This window comes from Mauremys mutica, chromosome 20 (assembly GCF_020497125.1).
Source record: "Mauremys mutica isolate MM-2020 ecotype Southern chromosome 20, ASM2049712v1, whole genome shotgun sequence".
NCBI lineage: Eukaryota > Metazoa > Chordata > Testudines > Geoemydidae > Mauremys > Mauremys mutica.
In genome coordinates this window covers 6,720,823-6,748,182 of record NC_059091.1, presented here as the reverse complement: position 1 = coordinate 6,748,182, position 27,360 = coordinate 6,720,823, and the positions used below count along the sequence as shown (strand labels likewise).

General features: G+C 42.3%; 1 protein-coding gene across 4 annotated transcripts in view; it reads right to left on the bottom strand.

Moving 5' to 3' along the window:
- Positions 1-27,360, bottom strand: part of VDR (vitamin D receptor) — a 111,209-nt gene that overhangs the window by 82,243 nt on the left and 1,606 nt on the right. For 2 of the 4 annotated variants that reach the window (XM_044994862.1, XM_044994864.1), the window contains exon 2: positions 20,844-20,955. The exons of 1 other annotated variant lie outside the window; for it this stretch is intronic. The gene's annotated coding sequence lies outside the window, so the exon portion shown is untranslated. Of the gene's footprint in view, positions 1-16,722; positions 16,786-20,843; positions 20,956-27,360 lie in introns of those variants that run through there. One more of the 4 variants, XM_044994865.1, reaches the window with a different exon arrangement.

The following is a 27,360-nucleotide window of genomic DNA, read 5'->3' as shown; positions in this document are numbered from 1 at the left end:
AAATAAAACAAATTCAGTGGCGGTTTTTGACTCACCAATATAATCCAAGCACTTTCAGTTCTTAAGAATTGTGATGAATAGTGATATGTTCTGGATGAACCTGTAATGCAAATGTTGGCAAAACACCATTCACTTCTGATACGAGCTGAAGCATCATTCATTCCAGAGAGTCTCCCTGGGAGCTACAACAAATCTCTTTAGGTCAGAAAGTGGAAAGATGCAGCAAGTCACTGACTTGCCTCTGTGGGGTCACTTGAAAGAGAAACTGCAGAAGGTCTCCATCAGATTTAACATCCTCCACCCATATACTGCCAAATTCTTTGGAAGAAAAGCAAAGATCAAGTAACTAGTCTAAGCTTGCAGCTCTGCTAGGAGGTACACACACTAGAGAAAGCTGAACAGTGGATTCTGTCTCTACCTGCTAATTGGCAGATAGGAAATGTCTGGGATCAGATAAGTCATAGGTAAAAAAAGAGCCAAGCTAGAAGAACAGTACAGTCATACAATGCATCTCAAGAAAGACAGCCACATTAGAGAATGGTTTTAAATAGCTAACCCTGTCACATTAATCTTGATAGGTATAGAGCTAATTTTGTTCCCCGCTCCTACATTTCATAAACCCACAAAGCTCTGGGTAGGGGCAGTCACCCTTGACTGATTGTAATAAAATACTAAAGTAGCTATTTACAGAACACATGCAGTTAGCACATACATAACTAGTGGGAACATAGTTCAATAGTAACCATATATTTAGGCTTAGGAGGATTAGATTATCAGTAAACGTCAATTTCACCACACACAATCTTTCCATTGATAATTGAAATTTACAGATAAGAAAACTGCAGCTTGAGAACTGAAGAGTTTGACTGAAGAATATACAAAGTAAACTTTCTGACATACAAAGTTAAAGCTTTATAACTGTTGAAACACAAATTAACTTTTTGAATCTGAGTGTCTACGGTCATTAAATTTTTGACTCCCTCCCATAATTTCCTGCAAGTGTGAAAATATACATAGATAAAATACTTTAAAATAAACAGGAATTCAGTAGTGGTGCTGAGCAGAGTAACTCTACTGAGCTATTGAGATTGGTAGGACATGCTGTTCTCAAACCCACCCCCCCTTTCAATCTCCCCCAGTTTCTAAGACACATAGAGACCATAAACACTAAACTATTTTTAGTACGCAAGTCTGGATGTCAATGCAAATATATACACACTGATAGGCATTAGTTACTAACTCAGAAAGGTCCTGTTGTGCTTTTAGTTAAGTTCTGGTAGGCTTAAATCAGCAAATGAGAAAATGAAGTTCAATCTATTATCTAAAACTGCCATGTCATTCACAACACAAAGAGGGGAAAAGTAGCTCTTCAGGGAGAACCCAAGATAGTCAACAGCTATTCAAACTTTGCTCTGTGGATTAAAAGTCTGGCTCTTGCTTCACAAAGGAGCTTGATGGTTAGCCCAGTACATAAGGACTAGGTCCTCTCTCTTTTTCCCTCCAAAGGGCCTAGCACAGGGGTGGGCAAACATCTGGGTGGGGAAATTGTATGCAGGACTGGGGCAGAGGGTTGGGGTGCAGGAGCGGTGTGCAGGAAGGGGCTCAGGGCAAGGGACTGGAGCAGAGGAGAGGTGCAGGCTATAGGAGGGGGCTCAGGAAAGGGGCTTGCGGTGCAGGAGAGGTGCAGAGTGCAGGAGGGGGCTCAGGGCAGGGGTGCAGGAGGGGTTCAGGCTCTGGCCTGGCACCCCTTACCTAAAGCAGCTCCGGGGTGGCAGCGGTGCACACGGGACCAGGGCAGGCTCCCTGCATGCCTGTCCTGTCCCCGGCCCTGTGCTGCTCCAGGAAGCACTGCGGCCCCTGGGGGATGGAGGGCAGAGGGCTCTGAATGCATTGCCCTTGCCACGCCTCCAAGTACCTCCCCCGAAGCTCCCATTGGCCGTGGTTCCCTGTGCCCAGCCAATGGGAGCTGGGGGAGGAGGAGGGGGCGGTGCCTGGAGGCAAGGGCAACTCACAGAGCCCTCTGCCTCCCAGCCCGGGGGCCACAGAGATGTGGAGCCAGCCGTTTCTAAGAGCGGTGCAGGGCCCATGGCAATCCCGCGTGCCAGATCCACCCCATGGGCCGTAGTTTGCCACCCCTGGCCTAGAAGGTTCTTTCCCACCTTCCAGCAGTGGCTAGGGCCATTTACTCAGCATTTGAAATATGTACCAGACACTTGTTAGCCAGAGACCAGTACAAAAGATTCAAAAAAGCAAATGCTTTAGAAAGATACTAGGTTATAATGGAATTCATACTAAATGCAGAGATTTGTCAGAGTTCAACCACCCCTTGTTTCTAAAGTTAGCCAGAAAAGAAGATAAAAATATTTTGGACATATGTTGAGAATGCAGTCAGAGTGTCTGCTACGGCAGGTGTGTCATCAAGCAGCTGGAGGGTCATGCAGATGGGGCCAAGAATTCTTTCACTGAATATTCAAAAAAAAGGGAAAGGTTATGGTACTTGACATGGATCTGATCGCTAGAGTTCATGGAAATTCTTACCTACTTCAACTAACTGATCCTAAAGAATGTGAATGTGATAGATGAGTTATAGCAGCCTCTATATCTAGCTTTAAACAAAGTTAAAGCAGTGAAAATCAAGACCATTTTAGAAACTACAAAGCTACTGAGGGCAGTTATTAGAGGAACTTACACAGCTAATGGAGATGCTCCTGGGTTCCCACATTATCCATTTGAAGCAACTTTTTTAAATGGTCATGGTAAACAAAAAGGAATGTTTACTGGCATAAGCTCACTAGATACAGTTATATAGTCGATGCAGTTGGTATTTGCTTACATGCACCCATCACCAGGATATCCTCCAAAACTTCAAGCAAAATTCAGTCCACAGGACAGTCTTCTCCACTCTCTTATCACATTGCTAGAGCACATGGAATGTGTGTGTGTGTGCGCACTAGTCTTCAGTTGAAAGACATCTGTTCACAATGCCATTCAGAAGGTGGTATGGTCTACACTTGTTCATTATCTTCTGGAACGGAGTTCCAAAGCCAAGGGCCTGCCACAAAAGCAGCATGGTACCTGGGGTCAGTAAGCATCATATAGGGATCTGCCAGTTCCAAAGTCACCTTTGATGGTAACTGTCATCCTGAGTCACAGAGAATGGCAGTCTTGTATTTTACCAAGGACCAAAATCTGTCATGAAGAGGACCTGGCACTGGATTGTGAGGCAGTGCTGAGCATGGAGAAGCAAAGCATCCCTAAGGACCCAAGACTAAGGGCATGTCTATGCTTACCTCCGGAGCGATCGATCCAGTGGGGGGGGGCATTTATTGCGTCTAGTGAAGACATGATAAATTGACCACCAAGTGCTCTCCTGTCGACTCTGGTACTCCACTGGAGCGAGAAGCGTAGGCGGAGTCGACAGGGGAGCATCAGCAGTCAACCTACCGCAGTGAAGACAGCCTGGTAACTAGCTCTAAATACGTCGACTTCAGCTATGCTATTTTCGTAGCTGAAGTTGCGTAACTTACACCGACTTAGCTCCCACCCCCCAGTGTAGACCAGGCCTTAGCCTGCACAACCTTTACAATCAGAAGACATCAGCCTCCATCAAGCAAATCATCCAACACTTCAGGAAGTGTCAACTTGTTTCTCTTTTCCCATGATCAATTCAGTCTTACCAATTGCCCTTTATTCACGGGCTAACAATCTGCCTTAGTCACTAGGAGAACTAAGTGATAGCACTATCTGCATTGGACACGAAAGAGATAGAGCTGAAATAGTGTGCATGTTGCTGGCATTCGAGTCCAGTGTCTAGTGATTTTCTTTGGAGCTCTAATACACATTGCATAAAGGAAAGATAGGACAGCCTCGCATGCTCCACAAGTAAGCGCTCTGAGGGAGGAGTAGCAGCATCTGTTCAAAGGAACAAGCGACGCTAGATTAGTTGTGTTTCCTTTGCCAAGTCATTTAAGTGAGTCAATGAAAAATGTCATGATGGACAGTATCCAGAGCTCCACATTGATCCCAACTGCACTGGTAGGTACAGATGCCTGTTTGGGGTGACTACCTCCTGATCTGAAGGACATTGGCAGAGGTCATGTACAATTGGAGACTGCTCAGATATCCTCTCAACCCCCAAGTAGAGAAAGTTAGAGCCAAGGTGGTATTTTAGAAAGTCATTTGCACTGAGCAAAGCTCAAACTGGTTGGACTAGTCTAGTAGGCTGCCCTCTGTGAAAGAAGCAATGACCTTTTTCTAGCAAGGCTCCTTCACAGGCTTCTACCCACAGGGGTCTGAGTCACAATCTGGTTCATGCATTCCTCAGGTGCTTCAAAGATTTCTTAGTACATGATTGGGCCAAAGTCTGTAAGAGAGGGTGCTATATTCACTAGACAAAGGAGTAGATTCCTGGAGCCCAGAGAATCAGTCTGGTATATGACGACCCTGGTCAAGAACTCACTAGTCAGACTGAGAAGTCAGATATGAGCACCGACTGCATGAAGAATAATATGGGGCCAAGGGATGAAGTGGAAGGGGAAAAGAAGATACATATTTAGCAGCAGTAATCTGAAACTTCACTTCACTGAAGCATCTTGTCCCTGCATAAGCTCTTCATTCCCTCTGCCCCTTAAACTGACTGTCACCATTGGGAATCCACTCCACCACCATAGAGATTGGGAAATCAGTGATGGGAATCTCTTCCTCCCTATACCAAATATAGATATTAGAGAAAGCAGGGTTCAAACATATCAAAGGCACGTTAGAATCCAACTGTACCAGTGTTGGAGCAACATGAGAAGCTCTTCAAATAACCAAGGTCATCTCACCAGAGTGGCACTCCCACTGACCCAACACACAGGAACATGGTGGGAGTAACACTTTGGTCCCACTATTCCCCTGGATGCAAGCCTTGTGGACTCAAATGAACAATTGCTAAGATGCTAAATAGCTACGCGCTACCTCACCTTGAACTCAGAGTCCTCTGAAGTATCTCTATGCTAGAGCTCGTCAAGAGGGAGAGCATTTAAGAGTGAGAAATGTTCTTAAAAAGTTAAATCTGTGCACCATTAGTCTCCATGAAACACCATGTGTACCGCATAATATTTGGCATTAGAATAATCTAACTCAAACCCATCCACAAATAAGCAGATGTCTGTAGAGACCAAAACACAAATAAAGGCGGCCGGGGAGGGAGATTTAATGACATGCAGTTGGACAAAAGTGGCAAGGAGCAGTGATTCTATATTTCTTATCTAGAACAATTATTTTTCCAAGCTACTTTTTCCACTGGGAACTCTGCCTTTAGCTTAGTCAACATGATTTCCATACTGATATTACTATCCACGTAATTGCACTACTGATCTGTTTATACCACCGCATCTCAGAAAGTAGCAACACATTCACATCCAGCTAACTGCAGGGTATGGCAAGGACAGCACAAAGGGAAAGTTTTGTTCTTCAGAACAGTTTCGCCCACCCTTTTACAAATCCCGAACAAGAAGAACTAGCGTGGGAAAGTGAAGCACCATCACGGAAGTTATTTTTAACAGCATCCTTCATATTAACCATCCCATAATACTTTAAAGTTAAATAATGCAGTTGCAAAAGTGTGTTGGGGAAGGGGAAAATTTGGGCTAGTCTACACTGGCCATGCTAAAGTGCTGCCACGGCAGTGTTTTAACCACGGCAGAGCACTGGAAGAGAGCTCTCCCAGCAGTCTAAAATATCCCACCTCCACGAGAGGCATAGCTTCTAGTGCTGGTGCACTGTTTACACCAGCACTTAACAGCGCTGAAACTTGCTGCCCTCAGGGGGGTGTTTTTTCACACCCCTGAGCGAGAAAGTTGCAGTGCTGTAAAGTGCCAGTGTAGGCAAGCCCTTAGTTTTAATCTGAGATTTGAAAGGACATGGACATTAATTCATCAACTTGTTTAGTTACAACTACTTCATCTGCTGGAGCAGCAGTGAAGCTGAAATCAACTCCCCTATCTCCTTTCAAATCTCAGGTGAACACAAATTTTGTCCCCCAATGTCTTGCTTCCTCAGCTACTTGGCCAGATTTAGTTTTTGGAACCTCTCACTCCTAGCCAACTAGGTTGCCCCATTCACAACAGTCCTTTTTCTTTTAAGAACTTTATTTCTTGACTTTAGGCTATGTACCTCTCTTTTCCCCACATCTCATATTCCAAAACATGCAGGGAAGAATAGCAAAAATTAAGAGGTGGGGCGGAGTTTCCTCTCTGTGTTAAGCAAATCCTACGTTCCTCAGAATTTTAAATATCTTGAGAAGATACAAGAATACATATAAACCATTAAACTAAATGCCTGTATCAAGGGAGCATTCATTGTCATTACCAAACAAACAATTAAGCAGATGAAGGAGAAACAGAAGGATGTACGACTAAAGAGTTTCATGCAGCTTTTTAAACAAAAAATAATCTTTCAAATATTATGCCAAGCCCCAAATGTATTCATGATAGGAGGACCATATCCGCAGCTGGTTTAAAATCAACAGCATTCCACTGAAGCCAATACAGCTATGTTTGATTTACTAGCTGAAGGGCTGGCCCAGAGTGTTGAGGCCATCAGAGCTTTAATTTCAGTAATTCCTAAAATGAAAGGAAGGAGAAAGGTTTCACAGAAGCCCTCCTTTCCGTCGCTTCAAATAACAAATGCAAAAATGTACGCCAAAACACACAGACTAGTAAGAATAACGCATGCTGTGACCCACAGCAGTCAAGTGGGAGAATGAGGACCAGGTAAAGAGTTGAAGACTTGAGTAATTTAATCCAAGTAGTTGAAATCAATATACAGTTCAGTCTGACAAATGTGCATACAGCGCTGAAAAACTGAGATGTACTTAAGGCAAGTCTTAAGTCAAGCAGGGTTTGCTGACAAATTATTCAAGTGATATTTACACATTCAGCCCTGTAGCAATTAACAGTGGGATGTCTCACTGATTCCCTCTTGCTCAAGGCACTAAATATAGAGCTTCTGTAGGAAAGAGTTCAGAATTCAAGGTCTATAGATCAAGGACAAGATTTATGAAGTGGCAACCCATGCAGAATATGCCCCGACAGTCCTAAGATTGCCAGTTGTTTCGATAACCTTTGAAATTATAAACTAATTCAGTAAAATTTCAGGAGATAAAGAAAGAAAAAAAAACGAAGTGATGCTTTTAATTAGGTTGCAACAGACAAGCTGCATTTTCACTGCAAGCAAAGCCAAGTGAGTTATGGCTGGGATTTTAGGCATCTTTGAACATCACAGACCGGGGTAACTAAACTGTGGCTCGCATGCGGCTCTTTTACAGTTGAAGTGCAGCTCGCAGAGCTCCCCCTCATGCCACCCCCCCATTCTCCATCTAGCAGACTTGGGCAGGGGGAGGGGACGCTCGGGATCTCTGCCTTGCAGCAGGGCGGTGGGGTAGGGGCATTTGCCCAGAAAGGGGGGGGTGTCTCAGGGCTTCAACCTTGTGGGGCACTCCTGCCAGGGCTCCCATTCTTGAATTTCTGAAGGTTGTCATATGTGGCTTGGAGGATCAGTAAGTCATAGACTAACACCAAGTATAAAAACAAGTTTTCCTGGCAAATGGTCCCCTCCCCCATTTTTGGTCAGTGCAAGCAGATATTAAATTGATGTCGCTCCCTCACTCAACATATCTGACCACAGATATTTTGACCACACAGATGACTCTTTAAATGAAGTATTCAGATCACTTGACCCAGGAAATTCCTGGGTCCATATAGAAATCTCTGCTGTAGGCAGAGCAAAGACTTTTACGGTAGGAACTTTAACCCTGATTTCACATCCTGAGAGCATTTGATGGGGTTTCATGACATGGGGCTTAACTATAGTCTTAACAGTCCCAGTATCTCCCCATCTGATGAATGTCTCCCAGTTAACTACCCCCTTCAACTTCCACTGGTGATCCAATGGATCTGCAACCCAGCAGGGCGCAGCATGACACAGAAGTGGTGGTTTGGGATGTGAATGGCTCATCATAAACATCATATGCCATTAGTGGACTGGCTGTGTGACTCTCCCATCGCAGAGTTCCCATCTCAGAGGGAGTACAGCAGGTCTTTCCAGCACAGCACTGGGCCTCAGCTGGGAGAATGGGCAATCTTGGGCAAAACGGGCCAGCTGCCTACATTTGAACACTCCTTTTCCTCAACCTGTCCCAGGGCTTCTCAGATGTTGCTTCCCTCCCCCTGGCTGTAGGTCTCCACTCGGGCTCAATCCTGGTTCTCTGATCACATTCCTTCCCTGTTAGTCTGGCTGTGTTTGATAGAAAACCTATCCATGTAACAGTGGGCACATTTTGCAGCTGCAGCTACATTTCTAGGATTTGTCTATTAACTAAGATTTTAGGTTAGGATGGCAGAGTTTATAGAACTGTTCTTCTAAACCCACTGATTCATTGGACTCATTGACCACAGAAACCCTCCAACCAGTTCCCCACTTTCTTACATACCCCTCATCTGCGCTGAAGCCTCAGCACAGGTCATGTCCCCTTCCCCCTGAACTGCCCAAAAATATTCTCCTATAAACTTCAGGGGCCAATTTAAACTTTTGTAGCAAAGCTTGTTTACAATCACTTGTAATCTTTATAGTCCTCTGTGCATAAGGGTGAAAATGCCCAAAAAGCCTTTGGCCCAGACAGCAGTGGAATCCGATACCATATCAAGTCCTCCTTCCTCACCTTGTTCAATTCACACGCCATTTCATAAGCATTTGGAATAGGGTGACCAGACAGCAAATGTGAAAAATCGGGATGGGGGTGGGGGGGTAATAGGTGCCTATATAAGAAAAAGCCCTGAATATCAGCACTGTCCCTATAAAAATCAGGACATCTGGTCACCCTAATTTAGAAACACATCCATGTCATCCCCCCCCTCTCTAAAGCAGGGAAGCAATTTGGAGTCTATGCCACCCACTATGGTTCTTCTGGTGCAGTTTCTCCATCCACAATTCCTGTTGCATCAGTGCCTTCGATCCCAATGGAACACAGTCGCTGTCAGTCAACTTTTCTCTGGCCTCCCTTCAAGTAGTCAACTCCAAGATTTCCCCCCACCCCCTTTCCCTTCTCTGGACTCTGCCAGGGGGCTGGATGGTCCCTGCAAACCTGGACAGTCCTTCCTCTTTTGGTCATGCAACTACAACAAGTCAACTAGCTGTGTCTTTGTATAGTCCTCAGTACTGAGCTGCCTTTCTCTGCATAGCTCGTGTAGCTGCTTTTTCTTTAACTATTCATAGTTAGTTTTCCCTGCCTCTTTTTGCTGTCCCTTTCCCCAAATGACAACAAGACTTTTCTCTGTGCTTTCCCCTTCTGTGGTACTTGCTTTCACTGCTGTTCACACTTACGGTAATTCACACGGTCATACACCCCACACATACTGCCACCCTATACCACATAGGTCAGGGCAACTGCGCCTGTATTTCTCCTCTGGGGTCCCTCAAGGACTGCTCAGTCCTCACCTTTCTTGGGTAGACACGCACCTCTCCCCCGCCCCAGGGTTTTTCCAGGCTGCACGGCTCCCTGCTGACAGTTATTCCCAGAAAGCCAGACTGCATAACCAGGCCTTGTCTAAGGCTATGAAAAATGTAACTGCCTGCAGTTATAAGTTATCACACAGCTCTTTAGAAGCAAGCGTATTATATTGCAGGAAATTAGGATATCGGTCATAACGTATTGGTGAGGTCATCCAGATTTTAATTGTGCAGTAGTGCCTGTTTGGGAACCCAAGGATTACAGTGGACATTCACTGGATAAAGAATTTCCCAAAAAGTCTTTTACAATCTTTTATTTTTAAAATTTAGACCTGCAAAATATAGTTTCTTCCAGTACAGCGAAAGCTAGGAGAAAAAAATGAAAGCGTCATTGTGTATTAAAACAGTAAATTGCACCTAAAGAACGAACATTCAGTGTGGCCTAGGTTTATCTGCAATTGGGATATAGCGCAAACCCCTGGATATGCGTGTAATTCTACTACAAGCAAGTCTGGGAAATAAAGTGTAATACTGGGATATGGCTGAATGATATTCATGCTCCCCAGATTTGGGTGAGTTGAAGATTATTATGACCTATCTGAAATTTAAGATTTTATCCACTAGTATGAAATCTAGATGTAACAACCATATTATATAGACTAGCAATGGTGTGTTGCAACACGTAGCAACTTGCTCTTGGGTCAGGAATTGACATTTACGACAAATGGACAGTGGGGAATCAAACAGAAAACATAGCGCGTAACTCCATCCTCAGCAAACTATACCTGCCTCTAACAGAGGTCTGTCTTTTTCCTTACTCTTTTGCAACACTTTTATAGTTAAATGAAGTCTCATTAATTGAACTGAACTGTGTGTCTTGTCACTGGATTCATAGTGATCAAGTTAAATGTTCAGCAGGTTTTTCATGGATGCCTGAGATTCTGAAGCAATATGCAACCTTTACAATTCAAATTAAAACAACCCAAACCTCAAATTACATGGTCTAACCTTGCACAGCAGTCTTCTCTGCTATCTTTGTGCAACCGATACATAAACTAGATACCCACATTTAATCACTAGACAGTCACCCAGCGGCATGTCTCTATTCAGGTGAAGATCAATTACCAGCACAATTATGAGCCCTCAAGTTGTCTTATCAGAGCTGAAGAATGGAAATTTCAGTATTCCTCAAATCTCTCTAGAGAGATGAATTTTTTTGTAAGGTAGCTCAGTCCCGGTCTCCTTTGGGATCGGGAAGGGGAGTAGAATTAATCTGTTTTGAGTCAAATCCTCAAGTAAAAACTGTTTGGATGTGTTATTATGGTCACAGGTTCACCTCACCCTCCTTGTACTCAAAACAAATTTGATTTTTCCATCAGTACCAAGGATTAACTGTAGTCATAAATTGACACCTGATATCAACACCCACCCACATCTTCAATCCAAATCCTTAACAGTAAGATAAAAGGTACCTGATTACAAATTGTTATATTACACACAGGATCTAAGACATTTGAATCCAGAGATTAAGTAGTTTATAAATGAAAGATTTTCAAATGTCTTTATACTGTGACAGTGAAACACACATTTGTACATGTTTTTCAAAAATCTGTGAAGTCTATTCTTGATGTCATGGATACTAGTACACTCCCACAAGCATTTCTATGGGTTCAAATCTTAAATTATGTTAAAATCTAAATACATTTTAAAACAAAACATTCAAAATAATTTAAGAATATGAGAATGGCCATACTGGATCAGAACAATGGCACATCTAGCCCAGTATCCTGTCTTCCAACAGTGGCCTGTGTCAGATACTTCAGTGATTCATTCCATCATCCAGCTCCAGCTTCTGGCAATCAAGAGGTTTAGGGATACCCCGAGCATGGGGTTGTGTCCCTGACCATCATGGCTAATAGCCGTTGATGGATCTATCCTCCATGAGCTTATCTAAATATTTTTGAACTCAGTTATACTTTTGGCCTTCACAACATTCCCTAGCAACAAGTCCCCAAGGCTGACTGTGCGAAGTACTACTTCCTTTTGTTTTAAGCCTGCTGCCTATTAATTTCACTGGGTGACCTCTAGTTCATGTGTTATGTTAAGTAGTAAGTAACACTTCCTTATTCATTTTCTCTGTACTAACCATGATTTTCCAGATCCCTATCATATCCTTGCCTTAGTTATATCTTTTCTAAGATGAACAGGAGAGATTAAAATGACTGGGACTAATACAGAAATTGATCCATCCCGCTAATAATTTTTGTTGCTGTTCTCAGAACCTTTTCCAATTCCAACACATCTTTGAGATGGGGCAAACCAGAACAGAATGCAGTATTCAAGGTGTACCATGGATCTATATAGTGGCACAACGACATTTTCTGTTTTGTTATCTATCCCTTTCCTACTAGTTCCTAACTTTGTTAGCTTTTTTGACTGCCGTTGCACATTGAGCAGATGTTTTCAGAGAACTATTCATGATGATGATGCCAAGATCAGTGGCTTGAGTGGTAAGAGCTAATTTAAACCCCACTATTCTCCACCACACCCATGTGCACTACTTTGCATTTATTAACATTGAATTTCTTTGTCTATTTTGTCACCCAGTTCTGCGAGATCCCTTTGCAACTTTTCATAGCGAGCTTTGGACTTCACTATCTTGACTAACCTTTTTTAGTCTGCAAACTTTACCACTGCACTGTTTAAACCCCTTCTCCAGATCATTTATGAATATGTTGAACAGCACAGGTCCCAGTACAGATCCTGGGGGGACCATGCTATTTACCTCCTTCCATTGTGAAAACTGACCATTTATTCCTTCCCTTTGTTTCCTGTCTTAATTCTTGAGGACTTTCCCTCTTATCCCATGACTGCTTAGTTTGCTTAGGATCTTTTGGAGTGGGACCTTTTTGTCGTAGAAAGAGAACCTGAGACCTGGCATAAGGCCCTGTTGAGATAAAGCAAAGTTAGCAAGAAACCAGCTATAAGCAAAAGTCAGGCCCGGTTACAAAGCAGTGAACCTGCAAGCAGGCATCTATCCAATACATGAGCTTGGCAAGAACAGGAATGGCACTGCAAAAATACTCAGTACCTAGGAGTGTTTGTATTCACATAAACACATTCCAGAAGGATAGCACCAGAACACCTCAATACAAGTTTATGGTGTAAACACACTCCCCCGAAGATGATACAGGGACACACTGACCCCTCCTAAAGATAAGATCAGGATGATGGATAGAGATGTTTTGATTGCGCCTACAGGTGCAAAGTAAAGGATGGTAACTAATCGCATCAGAGGGGCAATATGTAACATGTTTGTATCAGTGTATAAAAGAGGGGTCACAGAGGGGGTATCTGGCCAGGGGGAAATCAGAAAGTCCTGCCGCTCACTGAGCTGGTCCATTGTCATGGGCATACATGTATTGAGTGTGCCTGGAGCACGTATATGGCACTAATACCATGCTTTGCCAGGAATAAACCTGGCTGAATGCCTTCACCACTGAACAGTCTGCGGACTCCTTGAGCCATTTGATTGGAGGATGCTGTACAGGCACCATGCAGAGAGAACACGCATGCAAACAACAACTGACAGTCTTTGACAAGTGTTTTCTGACAGTCCAAGAACACTGTATCAACTGATACAATTCAGTTTTTATAATCAGCTTGATCATTCTGTTCTTTACTATAGTGTCAACCAATTTGCCTGGTACTGAAATTAGCTTTACGAGCCTGCAATTACTAGGATCACCTCTGGAGCCTTTTAAAAAAAAAAACTGGCATTACATTAGCTACCCAGTAGTCATCTGGTACAGAGGCTTTTTAAGCAATAGGTTACATACCATAGTTAGTAGTTCTGTAATTTCTATTTGAGTTCCTTCAGAACTCTTGGATGAATACTGTCTGGTCCAGGTGACTTATGGTTTAATTTATCAATTTGTTCCAAAATCTTGTCTACTGAAACTTCAATCTGGGGCAGTTCCTTAGATCGGTCACCTAAAAAGAATGGCTCAGGTGTGGGAATCTCCCTGACATCCTCTGCATTGAAGACTGATGCAAAGAATTAATTTAGCTTCTCTTCAATGGCTGTGTCTTCTTTGGAGGGCTCCTTATCACCCTGATCATCCAGTCGCTCCACTGATTGTTTGGCAGGCTTCCTGCTTCGGATGTACTTAATTTTTTTGTGGTTAGATTTTGTTTCTTGCTAGTTGCTCTTCAAAATTCATTTTTGGCCTGCCTTATTACACTTTACTTTCCAGAGTTTATGTTCCTTTCTATTTTCCTCAGTGGGATTTGACTGCCAGTTTTTAAAAGGATGCCTTTTTGCCTCTAGCCACCTTTTTTACTCTGCTGTTTAGCCATGGTGGCCTTTTTTTGGGTCCTCTTATGCTTTCATTCATACTTTGGGGTATACATTTAGTCTAAGCCTCTATTTCAATGTTTTTAAAAATAGTTTCCATGCAGTTTGCAGGCATTTCACCCTTGTGACTGTTTCTTTTAATTTCCATTTAACTAGCTCCCCTCCTTAAAAAAAAGTAGTTCTTTTTTAAATTAAATGCTACTGTGGTGGGTTTCTTTGGTGTTTTTCCCCCCTACGAGGATGTTTAAATTTAATTACATTATTGTCACTATTACCAAGCGGCTCAGCTATATTCACCTCTTGGATCAGATCCTGTGCTCCACTTAGGACTACATCAAGAATTGTCCATCCCCTTGTGGGTTCTAGGACCAGTCACTCCAAGAAGCAGTCATTTATGGTGTCTAGAATTTTTTTCTCGCTGCATCCCATCTTGGGGTGACATATCTGGAATCAATAGGAGATATTTCAACTCTCTCATTTCTTATTGCGTTTTTTGGTTTTGTAAATGCTCTCATCTCCCTGGGCATTTCACAGTCACCATTCTGGTCAGTAGCATATTCCTATATTCTTAATATTCAAGCAGGGAATTTTTATCCATGAAGATTCTACAGTATCTTCACTTAAGATTTTTACTATATTTGACTCTATGCTCTTTCACATATAGTGCCACTCCTCCATCAGCACAACCTACTCGGTCATTCCTCTGTATTTTGTACCCTGGTATAACTGTGCCCCATTGATTATAATTGTTCCACCAAGTTTCTATGGTGCCTTTTGTATCAATATCCTCATTTAATACCATTCACTGAAGTTTACCCATCTTAGTATTTCTTCCTACCATTTTTATACAAACACTTATTAAACTGGTCAATATTTAGTGGTGTGTCTTCATGTAATGTAACTGAATGGGACTCATTTGACTGTTTCTCTTCAGTTCCTATCTGTACTTTATCAACAGATATCCTCGCCTCTTTACTAGGATATAGAGTATCCCCTTTAATAAATCCTCCCCCAAGGAATCCCTCTCTGAGCTGTTTGCTCCTTTGTACTGGTCGGCTTTCCCCCAGCACTCAGTTTAAAAACTCCTCTAGGACCCTTTTAATTCTACATACCAGCAAGGTGAACAGGTTCTGTTTTTGTTTAAGTGGAGCCCATCCTTTCTAAAGTTCCTCCTTTCCTAAAAGGTTCCCCAATTCTTAAGCCTAAATCCCTCCACCAAAAGTCATCTCATCCACATGTTAAGATTCTGCAGTTCTGCCTGTTTAACTGGCCCTCTACATGGCACTAGAAGCATTTCAGAGAATGCTACCAGGGAGGTCCTGGACTTCAGTCTCTTACCTAGTATCCTAAATTTGGCCTCCAGGATCTCTGTCCCACCTTTCCCCATGTCACTGGTACCTGCTGTGACACAATCACAGCCTCCTCCCCAGCACATAAATCTAGATGTCTTGAGAAGTCTGCAACCTTTGCACCCAGCAGGCAATTCACCAGGAGCTTCTCCTAGTCATCACAAACCCAACTATTACCCGTCTGTTTATAACAACAGAGGTCCCCTCCCTGGAAGGGGTATCCTCTGTGCAAGAGGATACCATGACATCTGAAAGGAGGGTCTTCCTCCACTTATTTATCAAGGCCCTAAATACCACAAATAATTTTTACATTTAAACTTTATGCACTGAAAAAATCCTATTGATTTCAGTGGGATTTCTCATAGTGTGTAAAATTAAACATATTTAAACTTTTGCAGGATCTGGTCCAAAGAGACATGTTCAGGGCTGTGTATCTCTCGTACTAGAGTCATGGTCTGAAAGTAGGACTTAAAAAGAAGCAAACCTTTCAGTTGTCCATTAGAAGTTTCTTAAACTTAAAGATCATACTTCAGTCTGAAAATTTACCACCTACTATTTAATAAATAAAGCCTGCAACAACAACAAAAGATTATTGAATGGAAAGAGAAGCTGTACTTGTAAACTAAAGAATTCTGTATTAAAGAACAAGAGAAACATGCATCATGGTTTAAACACATCTCTAGTTTTCTTAAAGACATTTTAAATATCCCTTGTGTCCGGATGTCCGCCCCCTTAACAAACAAACAAAACCAACCAACCAAAACAGAGATTATGCATCTGACGAAGTGGGTATTCACCCACAAAAGCTTATGCTCCAATACATCTGTTAGTCTTAAAGGTGCCACAGGACTCTCTGTTGCTTTTAACAGAGATTAAAGAATCCTTAGAATACAAGGGAAAGCATAATACCTATTTAATATCTGCGTCAGTGTCAACTAACTATAAGTTGTTGACATTACATGCCAAACTACGACTACAGTCTCATTACTGCCCTTATCCCTTGGAGTGGGGGGGGGGGGCGCGGCGGGGGAGAAATCAGAAGGTTTTTTTTTAATTATGCAAGAAAATATTGCTGAAATTGTTATAAATAGCTCAGGGCCAAGTTAAAACCTTCAGAACTAAGGGGGGGGGGGGAAGGAGAAAGGGAAAGAAAAAACAACAACAACAAAAAAACCTCTTTGTTCCTAATTTGAGGGGGAAAATTATGTCAATGTAGAACATTTAGTAATGCAAAAATGCAGGGAAATAAAGGAATAAAGGCTAAAGAGAAGTAAATAATTGTTAAACCTAGTAATTATTAATTACTGTCATTAGGAAAACTTTTCTAAAACAAGTCTTACGGTATTTAAGAGTGTATTACAAAGGCAATTGTCTCTTGTCTGCATTAAGAACACAATTGAGAAAAATCACACTTAATGCAGTGAATGTCACCTGAATTTGGCAAAATTGGAGCACCAAGACTAGGGGGGAGGAATTTAAGGATTGGGTAAATCACTAAGCTAGATTAAAAGAAAGGTTATTTACCTTCAGTACTTGATCTCTGGCAGCATGCAGCTATAAGATGTTCCGACTGCCAGCTCTGTGACTCCAATGGACAGACTGGTGGAGCTGACTAGTAAACTGAGAATATAAAACTCTCAGCAGAGCGGCAGTCATGTGACTTGAGGGCAGAGTCAGAATGCCCCAGCCCTCAATTGTCAGTTCCTTTTCTAGCAACACCGCTGACGACTCACAGGAAACAAGTGGGTGAAAGTGGATTTATTATGACCATGTACCTTTGGAGAAAAGAATTACTGGTAATTCTTTTTCCCCTTCCCAGGGATGAGTTTTTGATGAGAGACCCATTCCTATAGAAAAAGTCAAACTTCCAGAATCTGAACGATTTACAAGGTTATGCTCAGAAAGCAGCCTGACCAATGACATTTGGGGCTGGGGTAGCGAGGCTCTGTGTTTTTACATGAGGGCAGAGAAAACTTTAGTCACAATTAGAGACAAAAAAAAGCTCCTCTTCCTATTCACCAAGAGGAGGAGAACCTTACTAATCTGGGCTTGTTCCTGAACATTCATCTCTGACCCACAAAGGACACATTTACATTAAGCATGAGTAGTCCCATTAACTTGAATGGGATCTTCACATGTTTAAAGTTAGTGTTTAAAGTGTTTAAAGTCCTTTACATAGTCTCTCCCCAACCTCAAAGCTTTTATAGCAGAGAGCAGTTGTGAGGTTTTGTATTACCGAGATTTCATTAGTTTCAAAATATTGTCACATTTTGCTAGGCTTGAATTACAAGCTAAACTACAGTTACTTAAATGAAGTAAGTATCATATGCAATGCAACAGCCTTTGCATGTTCATTAACTATCATATCAGCAAGTAATTAATTCACAATGCATCTTCTGGTTGTTACTGTGAACTATTATTATTATTAGCAGAATTATGGTAGCACCTAGAGGATCAAGATTGGGGCCCCATTGTGCTAGGCACTGAACACATACAGGAAATGACTGTACCTGCCTTGAAAAAGCATGCAGTCCAAGTAGACAAGGCAGACAAAGAGCAGGAGGAGAAAGAGGGAGAGAGGCAAAGTGACTTGATCAAGGTCACCCAGCAGATAAGTGCCACAGACAGGAACAGAAACTGAGTTCTGTGAACTCCCAGTCCAGTGCTCTATCCATTAGGATATTAAGAAGAGTCAGCCATATCAGAACATGAAGGAGACAAGGCCAGAAATAATCAGACAAGAAATAAATCATAAATAAAATAAATAATCATGTCTGAGCACACAAGCCTGAGATAACTACAGTTTGAAACGACAAGTATACTATTTTGAGCATAAATACAGATAAGAGCTCCACACCTGAAATCACAGGATTGCAGGGTAAGCAACATGGTATCTACTCACTAACAAAGACTGATACTATATTGGAAAAGATATCTCCTCGGAACACGCAGAATACAAATCTGAACAAGCCAGCATGATCTCCATACTCTTAATGTAAGCCAAGATTTAAACTATAGTAGGATATAGTACTTTATTATTCAATATTAAAGTCAATGTCTTCCCAGTTTGAGAAACCCAGCCTTCTGGCCAGCAGTATTAACAGTAATATATCTATGGATGAAAAGTGCAGTATAAGGGCTCTCACAGTGCTTTACAAAAGGAATTAGTCATTACCGTTTCCATTTTACACATGAAAGATTTGAATCAAACAGGTTAAGTGACTTGACCTGTATCACCCAGCAGGTCAGTAGCAGAGCTAGAAATAGAATCCAGGTCTTCAAGTCCCAGTCTGGTGCCTTACCCACACTACCACCCGATGGACAGAGAAACTGGGTGAATGACCCCAGTTCTGAGATTGGAAAGCAAAACACACTATAGAATTAAGCTAATGTGTCTTATCTATGTTCTGCAAAGTGCTAACATTTATGGGAGGGGGGGGAAAAAAGGGGACAGAATGTTTTGAGCATTGGTCTGCTAAACCCAGGGTTGCGAGTTCAATCCTTGAAGGGGCCATTTAGGGATCTAGGGCAAAAAATCTATCAGGGACGGTACTTGGTCCTGCTGTGAAGGCAGGGGACTGGTCTCAATGACCTTTCAAGGTCCCTTCCAGTTCTATGAGATTTTATATATTTATTATATGGAAATATACCTATTTTATAAAATACCACCCTGTCAGCATATTCATGGACTCTACAACTCTTTTACAGAAAAAAGACTGAGGCCATGAAAGGGACTTAAATTGGGTGTGATGCCTCTTTATGATGCCAGCGTGGTATGTAAGACCCTTATAGGGCAGGGGTTCTCAAACTTAATTACACCGTGACTCCCTTCTGACAACAAAGTTACTACATGACCCTGGGGTAAGGGGCTGGAGCCTGAGCCCTGCTTCCCTAGTTTGGGGGGGGGGGGGAGGGGGCGGAGGAGGAGGGACAGCTCAGGCTTCAGCCCCAGGTCCCAGCAAGTCTAATGCTGACCCTAGCAACCCCATTAAAATGGGGTCCCGATCCACAGGTTGAGAACCGCTGTTATAGGGTACATGAGAATTCAGGTTTCTGAGCTGAAGTAACTCATTTTTCTGAATGTCTGTTTCTGTTAGAGACAACGTTTAGAGTTGACTTTTAAAGCCAAAACAACCAAAAGCACAAGAAGCAGCAAAGAATCCTGTGGCACCTTATAGACTAACAGACGTTTTGCAGCATGAGCTTTCGTGGGTGAATACCCACTTCTTCAGATGCATCTTCATCATCTGGACCCATGGGAAGGAGACTCTGGAAAAATTCCACCACGATTTCAACAGCTTCCACCCCTCCATCAACCTCAGCCTGGACCAATCTACACGGGAGGTCCACTTCCTAGACACCACGGTGCAAATAAGTGATGGTCACATCAACACCACCCTATACCGAAAACCTACCGACCGCTATGCCTACCTTCATGCCTCCAGCTTCCATCCCGGACACACCACAAGATCCATTGTCTACAGCCAAGCACTGAGGTACAACCGTATCTGCTCTAACCCCGCAGACAGAGACCAACACCTAGAAAATCTCCACCAAGCATTCTCAAGACTACAGTACCCACACGAGGAAATAAGGAAACAGATCAACAGAGCCAGACGTGTACCCAGAAGCCTCCTACTGGAAGACAAACCCAAGAAAGAAACCAACAGGACTCCACTGGCCATCACATACAGTCCCCAGCTAAAACCCCTGCAACGCATCATCAGGGATCTACAACCCATCCTGGACAATGATCCCACACTTTCACAGGCCTTGGGTGGCAGACCAGTTCTCGCCCACAGACAACCTGCCAACCTGAAGCATATTCTCACCAGCAACTGCACACCGCACCATAGTAACTCTAGCTCAGGAACCAATCCATGCAACAAACCTCGATGCCAACTCTGCCCACATATCTACACCAGCAACACCATCACAGGACCAAACCAGATCAGCCACAACATCACCGGTTCATTCACCTGCACTTCCACCAATGTAATATATGCCATCATATGCCAGCAATGCCCCTCTGCTATGTACATCGGCCAAACTGGACAGTCTCTAAGGAAAAGGATAAATGGACACAAATCAGACATTAGGAATGGCAATATACAAAAACCTGTAGGAGAACACTTCAACCTCCCTGGCCACACAATAGCAGATCTTAAGGTGGCCATCCTACAGCAAAAAAACTTTAGGACCAGACTTCAAAGAGAAACTGCTGAGCTCCAGTTCATCTGCAAATTTGACACCATCAGCTCAGGACTAAACAAAGACTGTGAATGGCTTGCCAATTACAGAACCAGTTTCTCCTCCCTTGGTTTTCACACCTCAACTGCTAGAACAGGGCCTCATCCACCCTGATTGATCTAACCTCGTTATCTCTAGCTTGCTTCTTGCTTGCTTATATATACCTGCCCCAGGAAATTTCCACCACTTGCATCTGAAGAAGTGGGTATTCACCCACGAAAGCTCATGCTGCAAAACGTCTGTTAGTCTATAAGGTGCCACAGGATTCTTTGCTGCTTCTACAGAACCAGACTAACACGGCTACCCCTCTGATACTTAAAAGCACAAGAGTAATTGTTGGATATTTGTAATTCTGCAAGACTCTTCTATACAAAGTATTTTAAAGAGCTACTCACCAATGTTCTATCAACACGAATGTTTCAGAGTCAGGATACAGAAGACTTATGTTGGCACCTACTGACACGCCAGGCAAGAGGTATATAATCCTAGCAACAAGGTGGGTAGTCTCTAGAATCAAGATGCATGTATTAATATTTCAGGTAGTCATTCCATGAGCTTTTTAGTCCACATTTGCAACAAGCTATAACTATGAGTTACTTCCCAAGGTTAGGTTTATATTGATAACATTAATATCATGGGTGTGGTGGAGCAAAGTAGTGTTTCTGAATGACCGCCGATTCAGCAAGTTACTTAACTACATACCTATCTTTAACCCCATTGAATTGAATGGGGCTGTTTAAATATCTTGCTAAGTTGGTGCCTAAATATGGAGAGTAAGATGCTACTTGTAGTGATCAAGAGATCACTACGAAAAGTGGTGAAGGTTGGATCTCAGTCTGTATATTGAGGAAAAGAGGCACGACGTTGGATGTCTCTGGCCCATAACAGAAATTAACAACCTTAACACCAAGCCATTATCATGGCTCCACAATATGGTATATATATTAGTTTGACCAAGAAGGAAACCCAACAGCTAATTAAATGGATTGCTTTGAACCCCTTCTTCCTCTTTCTGCCCCTTAGCCACAAGAGATTGAAATATTAACTGACATATCTGAATATACTAAATACAAAATGCTAAAAGGTCAAAGAAAAACTCCCATATAACTACTAATATCAACCAAGGAGGATTTAAAGCACTAGGCATATCTAGTATTTTAGCCCTCTGGTTATATCCAAAGAGAAAAAAAACAGATTCATCTATCTTAAACAGCAAAGAACATTAACTGGTATGTATCATTTTTTCCACTGATCATCAGTGGCTTGCTTATTTACCTTTTGCTAAGTAACACCTGCTAGTGTAAATCAGCTTTCAATGTGTGTGCACACACACACACACACACACAAATTAAGCACAGGTAACTAGTCGCTTCTAGTTTCTGGGTGCTCAACTTGAGACAGCTTCGGGCCCTATTTTCATGGGCTGTGAACACCCTCAACTCCAAGTGAAGTTGCTGGAAGCTCAGCACTACTGGGAAAAGAAAGATCAGGCCCAAATTGGACACCAAGAAACCGAGGCATCCGAAGTCAGAAGACAATGGATACAGGTGTCCACATCAGGAATCTGAGAGCATCCTTCACATGGCCATCCAGGCTGAATCCAGTGATTAAGGCGCTTCATTTTAGAAGTCTCACTAAGACTTCTCCACAGCAGCTCCACCATCCTCATCCACCCAAGCTATTCTAAACCCATTGTATATTCCAGAACATGTCCTCAATAACCCTTAATTGACCCAGAATGCCCCGACAAGCTTAATTACTAACAGAAGATAGCAGCATTCTAGTTTTCCTCCCTTTAGTCATCTTATTTGCTACAGAATTTAAAAAAAGAAAAAGAAAAAAAACACAAAACAAAAAAACCACTTTAAAGCCAACAAGGGTCTTTGACCTGGCTTATCTGGCTGGACTTTTGTTCCCTTTCTATCTTGCAGTTTATATTCGTGTTCTGGTTTACCAGTCCCTCCCACCTCCCCACAAGTACAGACTGTTTCCACATGCCAGAGTTGCTGTTAATAACTCTCTCACTGACAATAGATCAGCCATTTGTATTATCAAAACTACCTTCTTTCCATGGGCTACTGAAGTGTTTGGGAGCCATGTTTTCCCTCCACCCAATCAAGTTGTGAAATGCTGTTGCTGTAGGGATTTTCACCATAAAGAAGTACATTTCTAAGGCTGTGGGGAGGTTGTATAAGCTGACTACATCAAATATTAGTTTCTGAGAGAGGGATTTAAGTAGGTTAGCATAGTAAAATCTTGATGCATCCCCTCCCCTGTCTCTGCGAGAAAAATGTGTAAAAGTTTCTAACCCTAGCCACCCAACTTCAGGTGGTTTGGGGACAGGCAGGAAAGGTAAAAAATGAAATGATCTCTTGGACCCCACATGGGCAAAGCCCCTCTTTCCCACAAGTTTTTTGGCAGCAGCAAGAGGTTAACAGTTATTTAATGAGAACATGATGTTTCTGTACACTTTGTTAAACATTTTTAGCAAAGTCAGGGTGTTGTGCGCTTTGATTTACAATTAAGAATTTATCCAAAAAGGGAAACTAGAATTCTGGTGATCTTCCTACTAAGGTACTTGCTGGGCTGAGTTAGTAAATTAGTTAATAGGGCCAGTAGATTAAAACATGGATAGTTTCTGTGATCTTCTAGGAAACAGGTTTAGATAATTTCCACACAGACAGGTGGTGTTGATTGGATGTTGAGTATACTCAAAGCCAAGAGAGGAAAGGTCCATATTTATTGCCAGTTGTTTTATCCTACCCATCCATCCAGGTTCTCTACAATTCCATCCCTTTGTAAAATGTGTTTTGGCAAGTTAAGCATCTTCCTTTCTTGTGCATGTTCCTGCTTCTCATAGAGTAAGTTCCCACCCATCTTATAATGGAAGGCAGAAGCTAGTCTCACCACAGCTCACGAGACGAACAGTACCGTAAGTTTCCTTCAGGTCAATTCTCCAGTCCTTATCCTTCCACAGAGGCAAAGGGAGGGCAGTAGCAGCTGCCTACACTTCCATGTCTGCATTCAGGGTTGCTCAGTATATACAGAATCAGGTCTTTCAGCAAAAGCCAAAGGACACAGCTTCAAGGAGAAAGATACTTAGGTTTATGAATGGCTTTAGAGAATGTATCCCAGTTAGTAAGTACCTTGACGGACCTTCTTTTGCCAAGATAACCAGGTACCTGCTACTCCAACCTGACCCAGTGCCCTGGGTGTGTACACACACACACACACTAAATGGTGCTACAAAGATTGGTTGAGGGATTCCAGATGAGCGCATTCTTGGACTAAAGTTCTGCTGTAGCAGGAGAGTCTGCAGGGAAGCCCAACTTCCCTGGCAAAGATGGCCATTGAGTAAGAGGGAGTACTCAATGCACAGTAGGATTTCCAGAAGTGCCCATGCACATCTTGGAGCATCAAGTGCCCATCTAATGTATGCTAGCAAGAGTTCTTTTAAAGGATAAGGTGGCATTAGATTCTACATTCCTTCCACAGGACTATCCCAGGCTCCAGCTACTCTCTGAAAATATCTCCACAATTTAATCAGGAGCAGAGCTAAATCTCTGAAGTCTAGATTAGTTTGACATCAATTAAATAGGTTTTGCTCTCTCCAAAAGAGCCATAGGTAGCTGACAGAAGAAACCTGACAAGGACTTGAAGTTGCAGGCTTGTTAAAACAAATTAAAGTTTTTTGGGTGGGGGGCAAAGGGGGAGAAGTTAAAATGCCCACGAAGCCAGTTTTGTAAAACTGTCAGTTCTGACTAGTGTAAGCCACGGCCTACAGCATGGTATGAAAGACATTCACACTTGCCTGTGGCGAGCAGAATTATTTCTTGGGCAAATTCCATCAGCTTTCACAGAACCTAAGCTTAAAAGCCACACAAAGCAATCTCAGGCACTTGGGTCTGCAAAGCTGCATGTAACCAAGAGTGTTGTCTTCCTCAGGCAACAGACAGCTCTTGTTCCTCTGCTGATGCTCAGGGCTTTGCCAATGCGGCAGAGTGAGAACTAACCAGTCTTGCAACACCATCATTTTAAAAAGGTAAGCATTTGGGAAGTTTCCTTAGCTCACAGGCCAATATAGTTGAATGGATTTTACAGAGCGCGATGGTTTTACAGTCAATGCTGATCTTATTATATACTAGCTAGAATAGTATAACTTTAAACCCCAAAGTTCTACTGAGAGTATACAGCTTAAAACCCAGGACATCCAGCATGAACCACTGCAGAGTAGAGGCAAAATGGGGCCTCCTCAATATACCCAAGAAGGTGAAGGAAGCTCTAGAAGTATGTAGGCAAAACTGATATTCCTATAACCCTCGAAAGTAATGTTGGATTCACTCTTCCCCTTCTGCCCATGTCTCCAAGAGTTGCAGGAAGGGTCATTTTAGCACATCTGAAATCTACCTTGGATTATTGCCAGTATGCCAAACTAAGTAGATCTAGCCCATAGGTCAAGCCAAAAATATATCCCCCACCTTTAATTAATCTGGAGCACAGCAGCCTCTTCTGGACTCTAGCTCTGCAGTGCCATTGCCCTCTTCATCAGAGGTACAGATGGTAGCAGGTCCCAAATCCTAAAGTCTCCCTAGTCTTGACCAACTAAAAAGAAATGTGTTTGTCATGGAGCTCACTGTTAAATCCCATGATTCTCCATCTTTTCCTTGAGCTCAGGATTTTCCAGCCAAGTGAGAAGATTTGCAAACTCTGTTTTTTGTTATCTGATCATTCTTTGTCCAACTGCCCAAGATTCCAATACTTCTTCACAGAAGGTTACAGGAAGTTTCAGGTGACTTGCTTTAGTTTTGGCTAAGTTACAGAGGTATAAAAATGCTTTTAAACACATAGTCAGCACTTTAACAAGGACAGAAATAGCCACCTCTCCACAAGTAGCAGTTATATTTGCAATTTGCATAGGGTTATGTTATATAACCATCTGTCTTAAGTACCTTAGTATCTAGGCACAAAAATTAGTAAAAAGCAAACTGTACAGAAAGCAATTCTCCTCATGATTCAAGAATTTATTTTTAATTTTGTTTCTGAAAGAGTAAATCTGGATTTCTGTTGCATGGTTCCACATCTTGAGGTGATCACAAGCAACACTGGTCTCAGTCAGCCTCCAAGCAGTCTTTTCTTGGGGTTCTCCAACTGCATAATCCCTATAGAGCACAAATCACTTGGGTGAGTTGTGGGCAATGAAGTGGGGTCCCAACATTGCCACGTCTCAACATAGGAAAGCTTTTGGAGATTAGGACCAAGACAGAATTTGTTCTAGAAATTAATGGGGGGCCAGTGGCTTCCTCAGAGCACCAGGGTGAGGTTTTGCATTGGCTTTTGTTGGTGACGACACTGGAAGCGGTTGCAGATTCCATATGGTGGTGAAGCAACTTAAATTGAAAGTGACGAAAACAGAGTTTACGGTCTACTGTAGATCCTTGTCTATAAAATAGCCAGCCAAAATGCATCCTTGCAGAATACTTCTCATTTGAGGACAGTAGCTTTTTAGGGGGTGGAGGGAGGACAAGCAAGTACTTGAGTTATTTGCTAAAAGGATAGGAGAATAGGTTTTCATGCCTGTTTTATAAGGCTCCTTTAAAAAAAAGACTGAGAAAGTTTCACACAGATTTCTGTGAATAACTACTCATAATACATTTTAAGTTAACTTTTACAGATGTAGTATTCAGTACCGTTTATCCTCCCTAGCCATGATTAGAACAAATACACAGCTCAAGTCTCTAGGCATATGGTTACAATCATTCTGATTGAGTAACATAAGTTTGCATTTAGGGTACAGTTCTATCAAAGTTGTAGTGCTCCTAAAATATTTTTTGCTAGAGTAATCAGGACTCTTAACTGTCTCATAATAAGATTAGCTTGCACCTTCCTGCATTTCAAGTTTGCTGACAGATTTCAGAAACAAAAGGCAAAAAAAACCCACAACTTACTTAGGAATTTTCTGTGTTCTATCTAAATGACAGAAAATCTGCCTCACAGCACGAACACTTTCTCAAGCACTTTAGACTCAACATCAAGAACTGCAACTCAGATTCAGTTTGTAAACTGCCAGTATTGTGGTGGGGAAAAGAGGCTTTAAAAAGTGAGCAATAAGTGACTAAGCTTTACATAATTATTCTGTGTCTGGCAGAGGATAGGTTACATATTCTTTAGTGACTGTACTGTTGTAAAAGTATTTTTCAAGGCCTTTATCCCATCCTCCCAGATACTAAGCCAAGAGAGCCTACTGACCCAGCTCACACCTGTTGTACTGCAGATGCAAGAGAAGAGTATGTGTGAATGGCAACACCTACACTGGATTCTGCAGACTCCATACTAAAGTTGAACTCTGAGCAAAGTTCCCCTTCAGAAGGAACTGCATATGCTCCTGAACACGCTACAACTTTTTAAACTGAGCCCATAAAGGAAGATGAGTCACTGACCTCATCTAGTGTGGGAGGAAACCAAGCCATGGAACAGAGGAAGCCCACGGAGGGCTTTTCATGAAATTAGCTTCTATGGAACCTTACTGTAATATCAGAAGACGATCAGACACCAGCACTTTGCTGTTACTACATCAGCAAGTTATAGCCCCAAAAGGAGAGAAAAAACAATAACAATCATCCTTTCATATTTCACATCTTTACCCCAAGCAGAGACTTCTCCTAACCCAGCCTACTCATTCCCCCTTCCCAAAAAAGAAATTTCTCCCTCTAGTTACTCCATCCTGTCCCAATGGGGTCCAGAGATGCCTTAATCTCTTACCCATGTCCCAGACAACTCAGAGAGAGGCACACGGTTATGAACAGGGGAGTTTATCCCTCACAAAAGAGGAAAAATCCTGGCAATTATAAGGCAAACTTCTATCATTAGGAATATATTGGAACAAGTCACTACAAATCTAGAGTTTCTCAGAAC